The sequence below is a fragment of the Mustela putorius genome, unplaced genomic scaffold (assembly GCF_011764305.1).
Source record: "Mustela putorius furo isolate JIRA1106 unplaced genomic scaffold, ASM1176430v1.1 tig00003858_pilon_pilon_pilon, whole genome shotgun sequence".
Classification (NCBI taxonomy): Eukaryota; Metazoa; Chordata; class Mammalia; order Carnivora; family Mustelidae; genus Mustela; species Mustela putorius.
The window spans coordinates 13,515,820-13,536,934 of NW_025422010.1; the positions used below are offsets into that span (position 1 = coordinate 13,515,820).

Sequence of the window (21,115 nt, forward strand, 5' to 3'; positions counted from 1 at the left end):
AGCATCATTGATAAGGAAACATAAAATCAAGTAAGAAGATGGGCTTAGACATTTCCATGAAATACTGGTCATGAGCATATGTTTTCAGGGAAAAGGCAAGAGTGTCCACAGAATTCTAGGTGGTGGTTATTGGGGAAAGGGAATTTTGATTTCTCTTAATTCAAATGGAAATCTTAAGGAAAAGAGAGATGTCCTGTGTAGGTAAGTGGATGTTTGACTGCCAGGAGACTTCTCAGGCATCAGGGGCTACTTTATAAAACAGGAATCACAGGGCATTTTTCTTTGTTTAAAGGAAGCTGCCCTGTGATCTGTGTGTATGTGTGTTCATCACAGCCATTTAAGAGCGGTGACTTTGACTTAGCAGATGCTAACTGAATGGCATTAGCTTGATCAATAGGACTTCTAGAAGGCAGAAAGGATGGCTTTCCAAGGCATGGTAAGAGAAAGAAATGTTGAGAGAGACTAACTTTGCACAAACAGGAGGGTAAGGTGCTGAGGAAATGGAGAAATATGGAAACACTTTTCTCTGAAGGCCACTGTGTTTGGCATGCATATTAAAATGGGCCTGGAATATTGCAGAAAGAGCCTGGAAGCATAAGATTCTCCTTTTAAAAGTTCCATGAGAGAACAGCCAAAGTCGGGTAAGAAAGAAATCTGGCAGGAGACAAGAGGTGTGTCTTCATTTTGATGAAGTTGGCAAATGCCTCTGAGTGATTAAATATGTGGTTTGATGTTATTGAAAAAGTTGGGCAAATTTTTCTAGAAGCAGCACTATAAATATTTTTCTTCATTGGTGATCATACTGTGTGCACCTTTCAGGACTTCATAGGTTTTTTGTTTTGTTTTGTTTTGTTTGTTTTGTTTTTTAGAGAGTGTGCAAGTGTGGGGAGGGGCAGAGGGAGAGAGAGAATCTTGTTTGTTTGTTTATTTATTTGTTTGTTTGTTTTTGAGTGAGAGAGAGAGAATCTTAAACACGTTCCACACTTAGTGTGGAGCCCAATGTGAGACTGGCTTGCACAACCCAGAGATCATGACCTGAGGCAGAAACCAAGAGTCAGCAGCTTAGCTGAGTGAGCCAATCAGGCTCCTCTAGGTTTTCTTTAAGATTTTATTTATTTGCTAGAGTGAATAAATGAGAGTGAGCTTGTGCAAGAGACCGGTGGAGAGGGATAGGGGAGAGGGAGAAGCAGACTCCCCACTGAGCAGACAGCCTAACACAGGGCTCCATTCCAGGACCCAGGGATCATGACCTGTACTGAAGACAGACACTTAAATGACTGAGCCACCCACGCACCCCAGGACCTCATAGTTTTATTTAGGATTTGTGAGTAAGTGCAGCAATTGGTGATATATGATTCTACTTAAAATAGAATGAAATAAAGAACATTTCAAATATGCTGACACAAACTAAAGGATAATTAGTTTTAAATCTTACCATAGTCAAAAGAAATGCATAAAATAAAATTTGAATCTAGTATCTAACAGTTCCATTTGTACATTAAATCTAGGTTATTCAGAATGAGATTCATATTTTGATATACAATTAGCTGCTCAGATTTGTCATTATTTAAAGGAAATCAGAATAAACTGGAGCAGAAATGCATGATTTTAGATACATATTTTTCTTCAGTTTATTTTCAGTTGGTATGGATTTTTAAGTATTTTGCAGTACTGTATGTATATGTATCTTTTAAAGCTAGAAACCAGTCTATTTACCTAAGCGACAATTAGCTAGATTTTAAGTGAGAATGACCTAAGATTTTAATTTTAGCATGTGTAATAAAATTAAATTTATCTCAGAGCTACTAAGAACTTACAAATGTGACCCTGGAATGAATAAGTATGGCTATTTTTGTAAATTCTTACAAACAGAAAACTCCTCCCCCAAATGTGTCAAGCTTAATTTTCTGCTCTGTGGAGCACAGCTAGTAGGGTAGCAAAGCCCAGTGACATTTCCCACAGTGTGAGTTGCCAACCACTAGAAGCCTGTGGCAGTGTTTAAATCTACAGCAAACAAGCTAACAACTGGTTGAAGAATGGATTATGTAATTCTTCAATATTTCTTTGTGTTGTGTGTACATCACTCTCAGAATCCTGAGGCTAGAGCTTGTGACTATCTGCTGAGGTAGAATTTTAATATAGTTACGAACCAGTGTAATCTTTTGTTTTTGCACAGGCAATTTCGGTTATCTTCCCCGTCTTTTGCTAAAATCCTACTAAGAGAAATGGGTATATGAGTGTGTTCACTTAAGTGTGTATTAGGGCTGTGATTTCAGTGGTCGTTTTTTCTGTAGCATGGTCAATACTAATTTCTAAATCTCTTGAAGAGCATTAGTTAGTAAGATAATATGGCTCTATTTGGGTTCTGATCATGCTTCAGTAGTTAGATGAAACCTACAAATTGAAACTTTGGTAATAGCAATGGGAAGAGTTAAATTCAGAGGAACGGAGAATATTTATTGTATGATTAGAATTAAACAAAAGTCAAAAAGGTCCTGTACCGTATAATGGACAAAAAAATACTTGTACGTCATAAAACTTTATTAAGGTTCTAAAAGAAATATGACTATGGTCCTATTGCAGTACCTCTTTTTTTTCCCTTGATCTGTAAATGTCATTGTATGCATGTGCAGTAATACCTCATTTACTTAGAAATGGTGTTAAACAGAAAGGTGGTACATGAGGACATTCTCTAGATAATTGGAACATATCCCAATTGCCAGATTTAATTTATATCATTTTGCTTTTTAAAATTGAATATATATGTATTTTCCAGCTTTCTCTTAACACAAGGTATTGTCATAATTAACATTTTTCCTTTGGCTTTAAGGGTGTTACCTTTAGAATTTAGAAAAACAATATATTGATAACTGGCCATACAGGTATTATAGGCCCTGTGGGCAGTGTAGTGGCTAATGGAGATCCTAAACATCTGACATTCTATCTGTAGAAATCAGTACTTGTATGGCTAGTACTCATGTTTCATATGTCAATTATGATTTAGTTATAATTGTCTTTCAGAACAGGATATGAAATCATTAAAGGATGGTATGTTCATTGTTTTTTAAATGGGACTTTCAGGGAAAATTATGGATGATGGCAGTTGAGATTTCAAACTCACTATTGCTAGTTGATTTTGTTAGAGATGGAAAATTCTAGAAATTCTATCATTATTGAAGGAAAATGTTATTGTCATTGCAATTTGATGTTGAGGAAAATGGAAATACATGGTTTTGCATTAGCACCTTTGTATAGCTAAGCTGGAAGTATATTGTTAGTTTAGAAAAATACAATGCCTCATTAAAATGTTTTCAAAACAATCAGTTTGGTACACAGAAATTAAAAATATTTTTCTAAGCTAGTGCTAAGTCTGCAGTATTTACCAGTATCTAATATCTCCTGCCATTTTTGAGAAGAAATAAACACTTTGTAACAGAATAGTCAGCATTTATAGTAAAAATCAGGATATTATCTTTTCTTGCTCTACAAAGTAGTAAACGGATAACTAAAACATCCATTTTCAGCAGAGGGGTTGAAAGATAGAAAATAGTGCTTTTCCTTTCTTCTGTTATTTTATGGAAGAATGTATTCTCATAAATTAATACTTGGTTTTAATTGCCTCCTTTGGAAAGCTCTGTCTGAGAATATAGCATGTTTAATCTATGAAAATTGAGATAAAAGGATACATTCAGGACAAAGAAATTCACTGAATTATTACCTACACAAAGTAAACCACATGAATCTTAAGTGTACAGCCTAGTGAAGATGATGGCTGCTACCCAGCCATACTTTGATACCATAGAGAGGTACAAAATATTATCTCTAGCCCAAAGAACTCCTGTGTCATACTTCCTAATTAACGTCCCTGGAGGTAATCACTATAAGACATTTTCCCACTAAAAAATTGGTATCACCAGTTTTTTGAATTTTATATAGATGTAATACTCTATGCTCAAATTTTTTTTAAGATTTATTTATTTATTTGACAGACAGATCACAAGTAGGCAGAGAGACAGGCAGAGAGGAGGCAAAGAGGAGGAAACAGGCCCCCTGCCAAGCAGAGAGCCCGACATGGGGCTCAATCCCAGGACCCTGAGATCATGACCTGAGCCGAAGGCAGAGGATTAACCCACTGAGCCATCCAGGCGCCCCTCAATTTTTGTTTTTGTTGTTACTGAATATTATCTCTGTAGGATTGATGGTGTTATAGGCAGCAATATTTTAATTCCCTTTGTCTAGAGAGCAGTTTTCCAAATGGAGCATAATATATTAATCAGTTCTATTATTGATGAAAATTTGCTTTGTTGGTGGTTTTTGGCTTTCAGGAGTCAAAAAGCTATGAAGATTTTTTTTTAGAAAATTTTTATTTATTTATTTATTTATTCACTCATTACTTTTTTTTTTTATTTTTTTTTTTTTTTTTTTTTTTAAAGTACATTTACTTACTCCTTTTTTTTTTTAAAGATTTTATTTATTTATCAGAGAGAGAGAGGGCGAGAGCAAGCACAGGCAGACAGAATAGCAGGCAGAGGGAGAAGCAGGCTCCCTGCTGAGCAAGGAGCCCGATGCGGGACTCGATCCCAGGACGCTGGGATCATGACCTGAGCCGAAGGCAGCTGCTTAACCAACTGAGCCACCCAGGCGTCCCTTAATTTATTTTTTTATAAACATATATATATATATTTTTTGTTTGTTTTAGAATCTTTATGATATAATATGTGCCATTAGCATAGTGTTTGATAAAAGTAAATATTACATCGATACTGCATTTAAGTCATGAAAGTATGTTAGGACATAAGGCAATCTTATAAACATATATTTTTATCCCCAGGGGTACAGGTCTGTGAATCACCAGGTTTACACACTTCACAGCACTCACCAAAGCACATACCCTCCCCAATGTCCATAATCCCACCCCCTTCTCCCAAACCCCCTCCCCCCAGCAACCCTCAGTTTGTTTTGTGAGATTAAGAGTCACTTATGGTTTGTCTCCCTCCCAATTCCATCTTGTTTCATTGATTCTTATTCTACCCACTTAAGCCCCCATGTTGCATCACCACTTCCTCATATCAGGGAGATCATATGATAGTTGTCTTTCTCTGCTTGACTTATTTCACTAAGCATGATAACTGTGAATATTTTGATTCACATCTTTTGGTGTGCACATTCCCTAGAATGTACATAGGGGTGCAGTAGCTGATCAAAGACTCTGCATTTGTTCCCCTTTACCTACACAATGTTTTAAAGAAAGTGAACCAGTTTAAACTGGACCAGTCACATGTGAATTTCGTTTCCTGTATCTGCTAACGCTAGGGTTTAATTTGAGCCATTTTTCTAGAAGCTATCTCATTTTACCTTTCGTATTAGTCTATAATCCATCTGGAATTATTTTTATGTTTTGGGTAAAGCATGAGAAAATGGTCAAGACCCATTTCTTTTCCCATATGCATTTTCAACTTATCAAGTTATTTATTGAAAAGATCCAGTTCGTTGTTTTTCCCATTCACTGAGATGTCATCTTTGTTATAAATTAGGTAGCTGTATATGTGTGGGTGTTTTTCCCGAGTTTTTTCAGTTTTGTAACTTACTGTCCTGAAGGTTTTTTTCCTGATATTTATTGCAGAGATGCCCTTATTTTCATGTGATACTGCTAAATTTCTCTTTTCCTAATGTCTTAAGAATTTCTAGAAAGTTTTTTTTTTTTCATTATAAACCTGGTTTCAACTCAATTGACTTTTGTATTCATTTTTATTCATTCTTTTTTTAATCTATTATCTTTGATAATATCTTTGACTAAAGACTAGTTTGCTAGTCTTTTTTCTAGATGCTTCTAGGATGTCTTGAAACATTCATTTCGAAGTAAGTTGAATTTCAGAACCTTACGCAAAGTATTACTAAGAGTTCTTATAAACCCATCACCCAGGTTCACTAAGTGTCAACATCTTATATAACAACTGTGGTACAATTATAAAATTGTGAAATTGATATTGATGCAATTCATAAGCCTTTTCAAATTTTGCCAGTTGTGCTATAAATATCCTTTTCCTAGTTGAGGATCAAATCCAAGATTATACATTGAGTTTAGCTGTTGTATCTATTCTCCCTTGAGGTGGGGAATTTACACTTCATGTATCTTCATAACCTTGACATTTTTGAGGAGGGCTGACCATTCAATTTGGGGAATTTCTCTGAATTTATGTTTGTCTAACATTTGTTCATGATTAAATTAAGGTTCCTGATTTTTTTTTTTTTTTAAGATTTATTTAGAGGGAGACCGTGTGATTGGGGGAGGGGAGGGGCAAAAAGAAATGGAGATAACCAGACTCCTTCCAGAGTGAGGAGCCCCATGCAGGGCTCTGTCTTAGGAGTTAGAAATCAAGACCTGAGCCAAAGCCAAGTTGGTCACTTAACTGATTGAGCCACCCAGGTGACCCTTAGGTTCCTCCTTTTGGCAGGAATACCAGAAATGATGAGATAATCTCAGTGCCTCATATCAGGAGGTATATAATGTTGACATGTTTCATTCCTTGTGATACCAAGGTTGATTACCTAATTGAGGTGGAATCTGTCAGTTTTCCCCACTGACATATATATATATATATATATATATATATATATATATATATATATGATTTTTATAGTTAATAAGTATATTGTGAAGAGACCGTTTTAGACTATGTTAAGTATCCTGTGTTCTCACAGACTTTCCCCAGTAACATTAGCCTCTATCAGTGATTCTTGCTTCTATAATAGTTACTACTCTTTCGTGAGATGATTTTTTTTTTTACTTGCATCATTCCTTCTATATTCATTTGAAATCTACTCAATAAGTTGCCTCATCCTTATTTATTCACGTAATTACTGATTTATAGTATAGACTCAAATATATTTATTTATTCCAGGAGATCAAATTCACTCTAGTTATTTCACTTTATTCTAGGTTTGGCCATTGGAAACTCCTTTAGACTGGGTCCTTTATTCTTTTGACCTATCATCAAATGTTGAGCATTTGCTTTCTTTCTGTAATTACAAGATTTTGCTGGCTGCTCTTGCCCCATTCTGTTATTCTTCTCTCTGCATCATTCCTGAAATCAACCATTTCTCCAAGGATTTTTGGTTCATTTTATTGAAGTAGGGTATTGAGAAACCAAGATCTGGGTGCTGAGTGTGCTCATTGAACTTCATCATTTCTTCTAGGGCCTCTCACCTAACTGAGCTAGGACATATGTACATCTATGCAAACAAGCATATACACACATGTGTTGTTTTTATACCTATTTATGTCTATACATAAAATCCAAATATGATTTCATTGATATATCTGACTCCATTCCAAAAATCACAGGGTTCATTCTGGCAAATCCCTCCATTACCAGTGATTTTTAACAGTGAGAAACCTCACTCTCATTATCATCAATAGATTTCATTATTTGTCTGTAAATACACATAAAGTACTTCAAATTGCAATTTCATACCACTATGAAAAACAAATCTCAGGACGCCTGGGTGGCTCAGTTGGTTAAGCACCTGCCTTCAGCTCAAGTCATGACCCCAGGGTCCTGGGATTGAGTCCTACATCAGGCTCCTTGCTCGGCAGGGAGCCTGCTTCTCCCTCTGCCTCTGCCTGCCTCTTTGTCTGCCTGTGCTCGCTCTCTCTCCCTCTGTCTCTGGCAAATAAATAAATAAAATCTTTAAAAAACAAAAAAACAAAAATACCTCTTACTACAATAAAGCATGTGCATAACCTTACAGTAAGCAAGCAAAACACTTGTTTAACAGTTACTTAGGTTAACTTTCTTTCCTTTCCCTTTCTGTTTGGTTATATTATCAATTTATAATGCAATATATGTGAAAGGTATCTGAATACTAATTTCATATTCTATCACTTACTAAATCTATTTATTGAGGTACTACTGTTACTGATTCTTAAGCATTTTCCAGATGTCACATCATTCGTAAGTAAAGTTTCACCCTCCTTACCAATTCTTATAACTTTAATTGATTTTGTGTAAGTTCTTTTGCTGGTACTTTTCATTACAATAGTGAGTAATGACCTCCTATACATTCTCACCTTATTTAAGGTCTGAGTATAAATGCTTCTAGGGTCACCTGAGTGACTCAGTCGGTTAAGCATTGACTCTTGTTTTCGCCTCAGGCTCTGTGATCAGTGGGGAGTCTGCTTGAAGTTCTCTCCTCACTTCAACATTACACTGGCATAATAACAAATTTTCTTTTGCTTCAAATTTATAGTGTTTGAAACTATGGGGGCAATTTATAATGTTGGGACTATTTGGTCTTTGAATGCTTTTTAGATTTCAACTGTGACATTGTCTGCCTGGTTGTTTTTGGAGATTGACTTTTAATAACTTCCTCTTTAGTCTCTTTAACCTTTGGTAGTACATCCTTCCCAGAAAATTGTCCTTTTTATCTATATTTTAAAACTTAAAGCAAAGATGTTTTTTTATAAGATATCTTTTATAAGACTACACTGTAAAGTAGTCCCTCCTTATTTTTCGCCTTTTTTCAATAGTTAATTCATCCCTGTCATTCCTTAATTTGCACAATTTTGCTTTTATATATATGTGTGTGTGTGTGTGTGTGTGTGTGTGTACACACACATATATATGAAATAAAAGACTCCTTTATGGATGATATAAAGAAACTCAACAACTAAAATAACTTTAAAGTGGACAACCTATTAAAAAGTTATAAACTTTGCATTGGAAATTTAAAATAGGGAACATCCACATAGTCAACAAATTTAAAAACTTCACTAGTTATGGAGAAAATGCAAATTGAAACCACAGTGTAATGCTGTGATATGTCGGTGATATGTCTCCTAGAAAAGTGAAAAAGACTAGGCACCTGGGTGGCTCACTTGATTAAGCATCTGCCTGCAGTTCAGGTCATGAACTCAGGGTCCTGGGATTGAATCCCACATTGGGCTCCCTGCTCAGTGGATAGCCTGCTTTTCGCTCTCCCCCTACTCCTGCATGTGTTCTCTCTCAAATAAATAAAATCTTAAAAAAATAAATAAAAACAAATAAAATGAAAAAGACCGAAAATCCCATGTAGTGGTGATGACGTGATGAAATGGTGTTTTATATACTTCTGGAATGATACATTTCATACATACTTTCACACACACGCCAAATACTCATGCAGGGCTGGCTGAAAAACAATTGAATTGGTTCTCATCTCCAGCTTATGTTGCTAGATTTTTTTTTTTTTTTTTGAAGAGGATTTGAAAGAGAAATTGCTTTGGCTTTTCATTCTCTCTAAAGCCAAAGGTTGGCAGAGGTGATGAGAAAGTACCAGAGGGTTGGAGTGTTAGATGAATTCTTCACATAATGATCAAAATTTATTCCCTCAGTCAACAATGAAAAATGCCTGTGATTGTGGTAGGTGACCAGAATGAGCAAAACATTAGAAAGCTCAAAGGCATGACCTTCATGGGCTGGAGTCATTGAAAGGCCCAATTGTTGGAGATGTGGGATGTTTCTGACTCAGGAGAAGCTGCAATGGAAGAAAAGAGGGACAGATAAGGGGCATCGGGGCAGCGATGGTTGGAAATCAGGCCATTCCAGGTTGTTTGGGCTTTGAAAGAAGAGCTCTTCCAGATGCACAGGCCTCAGAATTACCAAGGTTCTCCCACAGGTGTAAAACAGCCAAGGCAGATGAGTATACCGACCAGTCCCAAGCAGGACCATGCAGGTGCGCATAAGGAACAGGAAGATACCAGTAGACAGTAAGTAGTATGTCTAACTAGGGAAAGGGTGTGCAAAGATAATTGAAAGAAAAAACAAACATGATAACAAAAATATGCAAACATTTTCATCATCACGGTCACAAAAGCAAGTCAAAATCAAAGCCAACCATAAAGTTAATTTTCTTCACCTGCAAAGTATGAAAAAATTGAGAATGAATCACAACCAATGACAGCAATGAAATCAAACTGCTTGTTCTGTGTCATGACTGGCACAAATATTCTAAGAAGACAGCCTATCCATACACATTGAGATCTTAAACATGTTGATGTCTTGGTTCTACTTCTGAGAGTGAAGCCAGTGTCTAGGAATGTTGCCTTGGGATGCAGGTGCTGGAGTCAGGCTGTCTGGATTCAGGCTGCCGGTCTGTTATTTCCTATCCATGTGAATCAAGCAAGTTACTGAGGCTCCTTGTGCCTCAGTCTCCTCTGTCTCCTCAGTTTCCTCTCATCTGTAAGAGGATATTCATGATGGTATCTACCAGAACACTCCAGTGGCTCAGTCATTTAAGCGTCTGCCTTCAGCTCAGGTCATGATCCCAGGGTCCTGGGATCGAGGCCCCCATTGGGCTCCCTGCTCCCTCTCTTTCCAGTCCTGTGTTCTCTCTCTCTCAAATAAAATCTTAAGAAGGGGCGCCTGGGTGGCTCAGTGGGTTACGCCGCTGCCTTTGGCTCAGGTCATGATCTCGGGATCGAGCCCCGCATCGGGCTCTCTGCTCCGCAGGGAGCCGAGCCTGCTTCTCTCTCTCTCTCTCTCTGCCTACTTCTCTCTCTCTCTCTCTCTTTGCCTACTGTCAAATAAATAAATAAAATCTTTGAAAAAAAAATCTTAAGAAAAAAAATATATATCTAAAAGCTACCTTGTTTTGGGAGGATGTTAGGAGGCTTATTATATGTAAAGCAGTTAAAATAATATGTCTGGCAAGTGCTAAGCACCACATGAGACCCTGTTACTATTTTAGGTCCATAACTGCTCATCAAAAATTCTAAAGTTTTCGGAAATCAGACCTTGTTAGATTTTAGAAAAGTAACAGGAGGTTATTTAGGCTATATTACATAATGCCCTCCCCCCATAGCCAAGGTTTTCTGGGGTAGGACCCCAGAGTTAAACCCATTCATAACTTCATTGTGAATTATAAGAATATTCATATTGAGCATTCTAAATAATAAGTGGCTTCATATCAGTTCAGATCAGATTTTCCTACCAAATGAGAAACAAAAAAATCCTTAAAAGAATTTTTGGAGTTTGGTATTGTCATAAGGGATTATAGTTTTACATTCCATAATTTTAAAAAATGAAATTTATCTAAAATGTACAATGCATTTTTTAAAAGATTTATTTAAAAAATAATACCTTATATACTTTAGATAAATTTCACTTTTTTAAAAAATTTATTTTAGAGAGTATATGCATATATGCACGCAGGGTGAATGAGCAGAGGGAAAGAATCTCAAGCAGATTCCCTGCTGAGCACAGAACCCAACTTGGGGCTCAATCTCACAACCCTGAGATCATGACCTGAGCCAAAATCAAGTCAGACGCTTAACCAACTGAACCACCCAGATGTCCCTGTAGTGCTATTTAATAAAATAAATAAATAAATGTTTATTAAATAAACATTTAATAAAATGTTTACAAACAAAACTTTGAACTGCTTGTTATAATGTTAAATAAATAAACAGAATATAGTATCGTTATATATCTAGGAAAAATCTCAGCATAGAGAAATAGTCCGGAAAAGATAACCGTATTATTAGTGATGGCAATGATGATGTGCTGGGAATATGACTAAATATTTTTCTGTTGGCAGATTTTTAGAAAAGATACTATTATAATGAAAATCTATCAAATGGTCCTTAGTACACAGCTTTAATTCTTCTGTAATTTTGACTATAGGAATTTGAACAAGTTGTCTTTCATCAGTTATCTTTCCATGGTAGTAATCGTCAGTATAAATCAATCTTTCATGTTAGAGTTAAATAGAAAAATTACTTTGAGGGGGTGCCTGGGTGGCTCGGTCAGTTAAACATCTGACTCTTGGCTTCAGCTCAGGTAATGATCTCGGGGTCATGGGATCGAGCTCTAGGCTCAGCACAAGTTTGGGTTCTCTCCCTTTTCCTCTCCATCCCTCTTCTGCCCTTATCCCTACTGGAGCACACAAGTGGACAAGGGCACACTTGCTGTCTCTCTAAAATAAATAAAATCTTGAAAAAAAATTTCTTTAAATGTTCTAATGTGTTTCATGTGCTAAATTTCATTGGCTAATTTTAGTTGCATTCAATCTACTAAAACTCAGTGTAAGTAAACTTAAGGGAAGTTTATAAAAAATAGTATTTTATATGAAAACAATAGTAAGAGTTAAATTTCATACTTTTGCTGTTTTGCTCTGGATAGCATCAAAATACTCCAAATGAGCCCTCCAATATGGGGGTTCAGCAAAGACTTTGGAAATCAGACAGACCTAGTTTAAGTCCCAATTATACTGTTTTCTTGTTGTCTAACATGGATAGATTACTAATTCCCCAGATCTTGGTTTCCTTATTTGCAAAACAGATTTAATAGCATGTCATCTGAAGATGAAGTGAGATAATTTCTATAAAGTACCACCCACTGCTTTATATTATGTGTTCAATAAATGGGTGTTCTGTTTTCCTTTCACTGAGAACAGTGAAAAAAGGGGGGGGGGATAAAATAACTACTCTTTACTGAGCCCCTGTTAAAAGCACTTGTATTAATTTGTCCTTTTCACAGTCTTCTGCAGAGGGTGTCCATAGCTTGCCCAAGAGGCAGATGGGTGGCTGAGGTGTAACGTGAGGTCTTGGTGTTGGACCCAGAGCTCACATTCTTGATGACTAGAGTAGCCTGCCAATGAACTGTTGTTTTGAAGATAGGATGAGGCTGAGGCTGTTGTGCATGTGGTTTAACGTATGTATGTTTAATACTGAAAAAAGTAACTAAGTAACTGTGCAGCTCTGTTAACAGATTTGTGCTTGTTTTCTGTTTCCCTCTGTTTCAGTACTTTGTGAATTGGTACTCTGGAGCACTTTCAGTGACTGCTACTGATATCTCTTCCTGGGACCCGCAAACGTCTGGTTTCCTCAGATATAAGCTCCGATTAATGGAGTTGGGGAACAGATTACGCTCGTCTCACTAAGATCAGGTAAGACTTTCAGAATAATTTACTCTTTGCTGATGATATCTGACATGACCTGCTTAGAAGTATTTCTGCCTTGGAAGGTTATAACTAAAGAGACACATGGTGGAGGGGAAAAAATAGGCTCCCACAAAAAGGCATTGGTATATGGACTGAAATGTTTATTATTAGCTAAGCATATGCTGATGTATTTAGAGATATTTTTATTACTTGCGTAAAGTATAGGGACTTATCATTTAGTATAAGGGGAGTTTCATGACAAGCATTCTTCTTGTAAAATAGAACTGCAGTACGGTTTTATGAAACCTGTAATTGCTACAATCTACATTATTTTTATTGCTGTAAAATAACTGTGAAATGGAGAACGCTATCCCCTGGAAATGGGTTATGATGAAAATGTACCTATTGTGATTATCTTTATGCAGATCCTTCCCTAACTGTGAGCTTCCCTTACCTGTACTTCAAATGCATGTAAATTTGCTTCTGATATCTTTTCCTCAATGTCAAAATTTTCTGCTCCAATATATGAAATTGCCAGTCATTCCAGTTGGGATTAATTAGAAAAATAGAACTGGGATTGTAAGAAGAGAGTAAAGTTGAATCAGAAGGCAAAATTGAAGTAGTTACTGCAGGAAATCAATCCCAGAGGGGGTTAAGTGAGCATAGGTGACGTGCCATCTCTTAGAAGCTCCAGTAGCTGCCATGAAGACACAAGCTAAGTGATGAAATGGTGCTTTGGCCATGATGTGAATTTATCTTGGGTAGATAGGTGTTGAGAAATACAGGTCATCCAAAGGTTTTGCTTCTCAAGCGTTCAGGTTACTCTGAATCTCACATATCTGAGACTCCAGGTAAGTTAGTACCTCTTAGACATAAATGGAAAGATGTTGCATATTTAGATGGAGGATTTAGACCCTTCGATTTCTTGGAATGTGTGTTCACCTTCAACCTGTAACAACTTTTCAAGTATCTTACGCTCAGTGCAGGGAAGGGATAGCCCCAAAGTTTCCTAGTGAACAAAACCTGGTAAATGGAAACTGGGAAGACCGAAGCATGTAAACGCCCCATGATCATAGCATTGTGGCAGAGAATATGGGCTGTAGGAACAATAATCTGTGGCTAGAACTTGGACTGTGCCAACTTTTGGCCATGACTTCGGCCAAAGAGCTTATTTACAAAAAGAACTTAGTACTAGACTTAAATAGAAGTTGTTCAATAAATGACTATACTTAAGTGATTGTGCAAACATTTTTAAGGGTTTTTATAGATTCGCTAGTCCTTGATACTATTTTCTCTGAGGATTTACATTTCTCATCTGTAATTTCTCCTACCTTAAATTTTCCTTATCTTATCTAGTCAACCCTAGGAAGACATTACTATGATTTTTCAAGAGTAGAATTTTTTTTTAACATCTGGCATGTATTATATTTTTGAAGATTCTTGGTATTTTAAACTATGATTTCACATCTGCCACTTTTGTAGCATTTTGATATTGAGTAATTTACCTTCCAAATATTTTCATCTTTGAAATGAGAATAATAGAATATCTACAATAATTTTTGTGAGTATTAAATGATGTCTACTATATGATACAGAAATAACCAATGCATGTGAACTATTACCAATACCTCTACTGTTAGTATTGTAATTATTCTTCGTAAATACTTTCTCATCTACCTCTGGTGTGCTTGCTGCTGTTGTCTTTAACTGGTGGACCTTGAAGCAGAATGTTCTATGGAGTTACTAATAAAATATTAATATATGCAAATTCTCAGGTCATGGTTTAATTCTTGGACATAATTCATTATGTTTATCATTTTATACCCATAAAATATATAAATTTAGTTTAAATGCAAATCTTATTTCATGATGTTACTAAATTACCTCCAGGACAACCACTTCTAAAATTCCCAAAGTTGATTCTTTCCAGAGGAATCTACATAGCGTCTATTTTAAATTGCTTCACATTTTGGTGATTCCTAATATCAGAGATTGCCATTTCAACTGGAATTTGTGTTTTAAACTGCTGACCAAACCTTCTGAATCTGTGAAATTGTAAAATACTAGGTAATAAGGATACCATGACTTTCTACTAGGTACTCCACCTGAACTTCGAACTTCATATGCAGGCTTATCTCTAGGGCTAGGGAGTGCTTAGAAGTTAATTCCTTAATCCAATCTTTTTTCCATCATCCAATCTTAATGCTCAATTCTGACTCTGATATTATTCACCATAGTATAGTACTGGGTTTCGAATGACCAGTGAGATTTAGGAAGAGGAAAACTTGGGCTGTGTCTCATGTGGAGACTTGATACTGACCATGGAAAACTATGTTCTAGGCATGATGATGTTCTTAATGAATTGTTGAAAACAAGAAAATGAAAACTTTTTTAGTTTTTTCTATCCATTTGATTGTCTTCACTTTTTTTCCCCAAGGTGTTTTAAAATAAGTTAATTGTTAAACAAAAAAAAATCAAGAATAAAAAAAGATCTTTCAATATGCATATAAAGATTTATGGCATATATAGGATTAACCAGTAAAGTAAATTATTAATATATCTAATATACCTTTTTATATGATCAGGGCTTAAGCCAGACTTTTTTTTTATAAGAACAGTATAGTTATTTTGCTGAAACATTTGCAACTATGTATACCATAATGTATTTCAGAGAGAGCAACAAGGCAATATTAGACCTTAGAACATATTTTGTAACTTCGTTTTTCTAGTCACTTATAGTTTCTAGCAGACTAAAAAGTACTTACGTAATTTTGCAAGAGTTAGAAACTATGAGTAGAGAAAGCAAAAGTTTAAAACCATTTAGCCTTAGTGGTGTAAAATATTTCTTCAGTATTTAAAATGTAAGATCTTTGAGAGTATCCAAATATTTAATGCATTTTTCTATTTATAATCCTTGAACATAATCTTGTATAGTGCAAAAATATATATAACAGACCCAGAAATCCCATTGCCTATCATTAGAATTTAAGCATTATCAAGTTCAGGGACTCTGTTTTAGGTGACTTCTGTGTTACTAGAAATAAATACTCTGTGTTAATGTAAACACTCCACTGCCACAGTTGGTGCATAGAGGAGACTATGGCTTTTGGAATACTGTGCATTACCAGATACTTAAACTTGTGGCTTTTAAGACTTGTGTGCTGGGAAGGGGAAGTAATATTTATTGTTCACCACATGCTAAGAAATTTATCCAAATTCTGGAGATGATCTTGTGAGATGAGTCTAGATATTCCTGTTTTATTTATAGATAAAATGAAGGTCAAGGAATTAAGTAACTTGCTCAAAGTCATACCCCCAAGAAATGCACAGAGGCGTCATTGGAGTAAGCATAGAGACTAATCTGTATCCATTTAAATTCAAAACTACCTTCCATTTTATCATGTTTTCCATGTTATTATTTTATCAAAGACTCTTAGAGAAAAAGTTGCCTTCAGAATTAGGAGCAAAAATCTGTTTTTTGTCTGACAGAAATATGCAATGTCAAGAACATTAATAACACTTTTTAGAAGTTCCTAGATTATCCTATTTCTCCTATAGTTTCTGAGGACTACTTCAATTCTTGGGCAGGAGTAGAACCCAGGAGTAGATGTGTAGAATGGTGAAGTCATAAGGGGGAACTTCAGGTGTCTGATTACATACATCTAATGTATTCCAGGTGAATTCCTGAGAAGAAAAATGCCATTCTCCAATGCTCTAAAGGAATCTAAGCATTTGTTTGCTATTAGTGATTAATAGAAATTTAAAGCCAACTTTAATTGCTATGACCTTTCATTAAGTCAATACCTAATCCTATTTGGTATTATTTACTGCTGTGTTCAATAATAATATAATTGTCTTGTTTAAATTTTGTGGGAAATCTGCAGAGATAAAAAGCTCTTAGTACAAATGATATTTTTTGTTTTTCAAAGTATATAATACATTATTTGTACTTAGTGTACATTCTTAATCTTATTTCTACTTTATAAGAAAACTGAAACTTCTCTTTCTTATTCACCTTTTCCTCATATTATTTGCATATACTCATCCTGAAAATATGAATAATAGCAATAATTCACAATTCCTGTATGAATTGACAGGAAGGAGCATAGACTTTCATACAGGTCTAGAATTAACTAGATTATAATTAGGACACATTTAGATGCACCTGCTCTTAAATAGTGTTGAAACTCCACTTCAGTATTTTAGAGATATTTTTATAGAAGAGTCATATTAGAGATATTTTTCTAGAAGAGTCATTTCATACATAATCTTATTTAGGTTCACTTCTATAATATGATTTCAAGAAGACTGTGGTCTAATGAATTTTCCTACCCTCCCCTTTTTAAAATAAAAGTCACTTTTATCTAGAAACAGCAAAATGTTTAGTGTGTTTCTTGGCAAATTTACTAAGAACTACATGGGTATTTTGAAAACCTGACAATATAATTAAAAAGGATGGTTGTCAGGCAAAGAATAAAGTGGGTACACAAATACCTTCTACCTCTTTATATTTACATTAAAACTAAGTGTGTGAAAGAAAGTGCACATAAAGTTAGACGACAAGGAGACTTCACTTACTGTGAATTGTGGCTACTTTCTTGTCATCTTGAGATTTATTTTTTTGTTTGTTTGTTTCTTTATTCTAGGGAAAAAACAAACTTTGTTGAGTTGTGAGAATTGAATGAGATACTGTTTGGAAATATTCTAGAATTTTAAGACTCTATAAAAATGGTACATGTGAATGTTGCTATTGCCATTGGTGTAACATGGAAACTTTAAATGTAAGAATTTTAAATGTAAAAGTATTTCAAATCTTGTTCAAAAAATTCCGAAGCTAAGCATTTTTAGTGGACTTGTGATCACACTTAGAGTATTTACTTTGTCAAATCATGTCTCCCTTAGCATGCAATATTGTTTTATTTTTAATTGACAGAACATGTGTCTTTTGAATAAATACTCAATATTGACATTCGGTATTTTATTTTTGTTAAATAATAAACCCTTGTTGGATTATTGAGTCATGAAGTTTTGGAGGTCCTTGGTACTGGTGTCAGAGAAATTTTATGCAAGGAATAATTATGACTATAATTTTAGCAGTTCTGATGAAGTAAGTTAGAATTATGTATATTCCATAACATAAATTGGAAACTGGAGTGAATTCATTAGTAAGTGTGATTAGGAAAGATAATTTATAATAAGCATCCCTTTCCCCCTCTAGGCTGTATTTTTTTACTGTAGTTATGGACTTGTCTATGTCTCCTTTTGGTTCTAACAAATTTTGCTTCTCGTGATATGAGGCCCTGTTAATATGTACAGACCTACTAAGGGTTGATGAATTGACCTCTTTATCATTATGAAATGTCTCTTTTTTCCCTGGTTATATTCCTTGTTCTAAAATCTTATTTGACCTTACTACAGCTTTTTTGGCTTTCTTTTTATTAGTGTCTGCATAGAATACAGAATTTCTATCTTTTTACTTTTAATGTTTTACTTAAAAACTACCACATGGTTGTGTTTTCACCACTCTTCCTCTAATGCACCCCCTCCCATTTATAGACTGTGTGCCTATGAATGGAACAACATATACTCAGTTGCTCAGGACAGAAACCAGGGAAATAGCTCAATTCCCCTTTGATCTGTCAGATGTATCCTAATGAATCTCAAGAAAATATGACACATTCATCCACTTTTCTCCCTTTCTACAACATGAACCTAAAGAGGTCAAAATTTCACTCCTCTAGATTTCCTGACTTCACCCCTAGCTGTCACCACCTGCTTTCACTCCATGGCTTGCACAGCGGCAAGAAGTGATCTTTGCATGCATTATATCATATCAAACCCCGTATAAACCCTCCAGTCTCTCCCATTGGACTTAGAATGAACTCCAAACCCTTTAGAAGGCCCTGTGTAATTGATGTCCTAACTCCTTCTTGAAACATATCTCATCTTGTGGATTACCCCGCTTTGATCCACCTGGGTCTTTCTGTTTCTTGATCCTTGAATCTTTTTTCTGTTTGGGACCTCAGCTGTTGCATCTCCCTGGAATAAATTGACTTCAGCAGTTTGCATTACTAACATTTAAACTGAGACCTCATGCATGCAAAAGAAAGATCTCTTCATTAATTCATCCTTTCAACAAATACTGGTTCAGTGCATGCTAGATGCCAGACACTGAGCTCCATGCAGAGAATAAATTTGGAAGTCTAAAGATACTTGGTCTTTGCACTCAAGGAGTTTACAAATCCGTGAAGAAGACAGACATCATTCAGTGCAAGTGCAAATATTCCCTGACAGAAGTCCCATAAAGCGAACACAGCTCTATGAAACCCATAGTAAAACTGAAATAGACTGAAGTTGTAAATAGGCTCCCTTGCCGTATTCTTTAACAGTGAGCTGAAGGGGGAGTAAGAGTGAAATGGCACTTTGTAAATTCAGTAGAAATGAAAAACACATTAATTGAAATTGCAGCTCATATACAGAACTGTTAGCATGTACATTATGATCATTTTTGATTGGACACATCATGATTAGTAATTAGTTACAAGCCTCAAGTTGGCACAATCTGATCCTGTATCTAAAGCAAAGTTACAGGTTTATTATTTCAAATGGAGAACAATGATATTTTGTGCAGCATGAGATAGAAAAGGTAAGAAAAGAGTAATGGCTTAACATACACTTTGGATTTCTTTTTGTAAACTTAATAAAATAAAAATGATTTACATGACTGTAGAGATTATTTTGATGAAAGCAAATGCTTCCTTTTCCAAAAGCACATTCAAATACCTGAATATAATTCAACTCTTTCTTTGACCTGGTCTTAAACCTAGATGCATAAAGGACCAATATAAAGGACAGGACCATCAGAGTGTTTTGGTTTTATTTCTGCTTCTGTCACTTCTTTGTCCTGGGTTGAAAGTAAAGCCAGTAATCTACTTAGAGGTATGACATTTCATATATTCTGTCAAATTGACTGAAATGTAAGAACTTGCTCATAAGTTCCATTTTCCTTCTGTTCTTTCAGCTGTGCTGACATTAATATTCTCATCTACAGAGTTTTTTCTGCTTACCTCTATTTACCCAAATTTTATTTATTTTTATTTTTCAAAGTTAAGCTTTAAACTTCCTCAGCATCTGCCAACTTTATAGAAGTTTCTCTGCCAGCAAATTCTGGTAATCTAAGCTTCATAATATTGAGCCATATTACCCTGCTTTCCTATGAAACTGTTTTAAAAGCCTCATTATTTTCCCATCATGTGTCTGTTAACCCTTGAAGTTTACTAAACCACCCAAATTAAATGGCTGAATACAACAGCCATTTATGTGACTGCAAATTCTGCTGTTCTGAGTAAGGTTCTGCTGATCTCTTAGGTTAGCTCTTGGACTTGAGATCAGTTTGAGATTCAGCTGGGAGTGAGTCCTGGACGGCCTCACTAATAGATCTGGCAGTTGGCTGATAATTTGTGCTTCTCATCTCTAGCAAGGTGACCTCTGCCTTTTCTTGGGGATATCAGGTGTTAAAAGCATCCAGAGGGAAGGCTCCACTGTGTAAGCATTCTTCAAGACTTTGTTCACATCACTTATGCTAATGTTGCATTGACCAAAGCAACAGACTTCTAGAAGGTTGAGAGGATCTGTAACATCACTATTAACACAGAGAGGGGAAGAATTTTTGGTCATTTTTATAACTACCATATCTTCCAATTAAACAACAAACAAAAACATGTTCTTTGAATCCTTCAACCAATGCTACCCATTTATGAAAAATAATTTCCAACTGAATATCTAAATTGTCACAGATGAAGCTATTAAATTCACTTAAGTATCAATTGACATTTTTAGTGTTAGCACATTGATGCCATTTCCATACAAGTTGAGAAGAAGTGGGATAAGACAAGTTCTTGATTGAGCAACTTGAAACCTATGAATTTCCTTTGATTTCTGAGCCTGATTTGTTGCTGCAAAAGCATCTCTCTTACTGTATGTGGCCAAGGAGTCCTGCTGTCATGATGGCAGGAAGCTTCTTGACTTCTGTGCAGAAGTGTTTGCAAAAAGGCCCTAGTCTGAGTTTAGAGATGAGTGTACAGTCTCAGGTCTTAGATTTCATCTGTAAATTGCATTCCACAAGGGATCAACTCTATAGGATTACAAAATGCAAGAGAGTGCTGAGGTTTTCATTTGCTTAGGGCACGGTGGA

At 35.5% G+C, this 21,115-nt stretch overlaps 1 protein-coding gene across 3 annotated transcripts in view; it reads left to right on the plus strand.

The window, feature by feature from the left end:
• Positions 1-21,115, plus strand: part of DLGAP1 (DLG associated protein 1) — an 871,327-nt gene that overhangs the window by 110,697 nt on the left and 739,515 nt on the right. For all 3 annotated transcript variants that reach the window (XM_013051420.2, XM_004742767.3, XM_004742768.3), the window contains exon 2: positions 12,784-12,927. The gene's annotated coding sequence lies outside the window, so the exon portion shown is untranslated. The remainder of the gene's footprint in view (positions 1-12,783; positions 12,928-21,115) is intronic.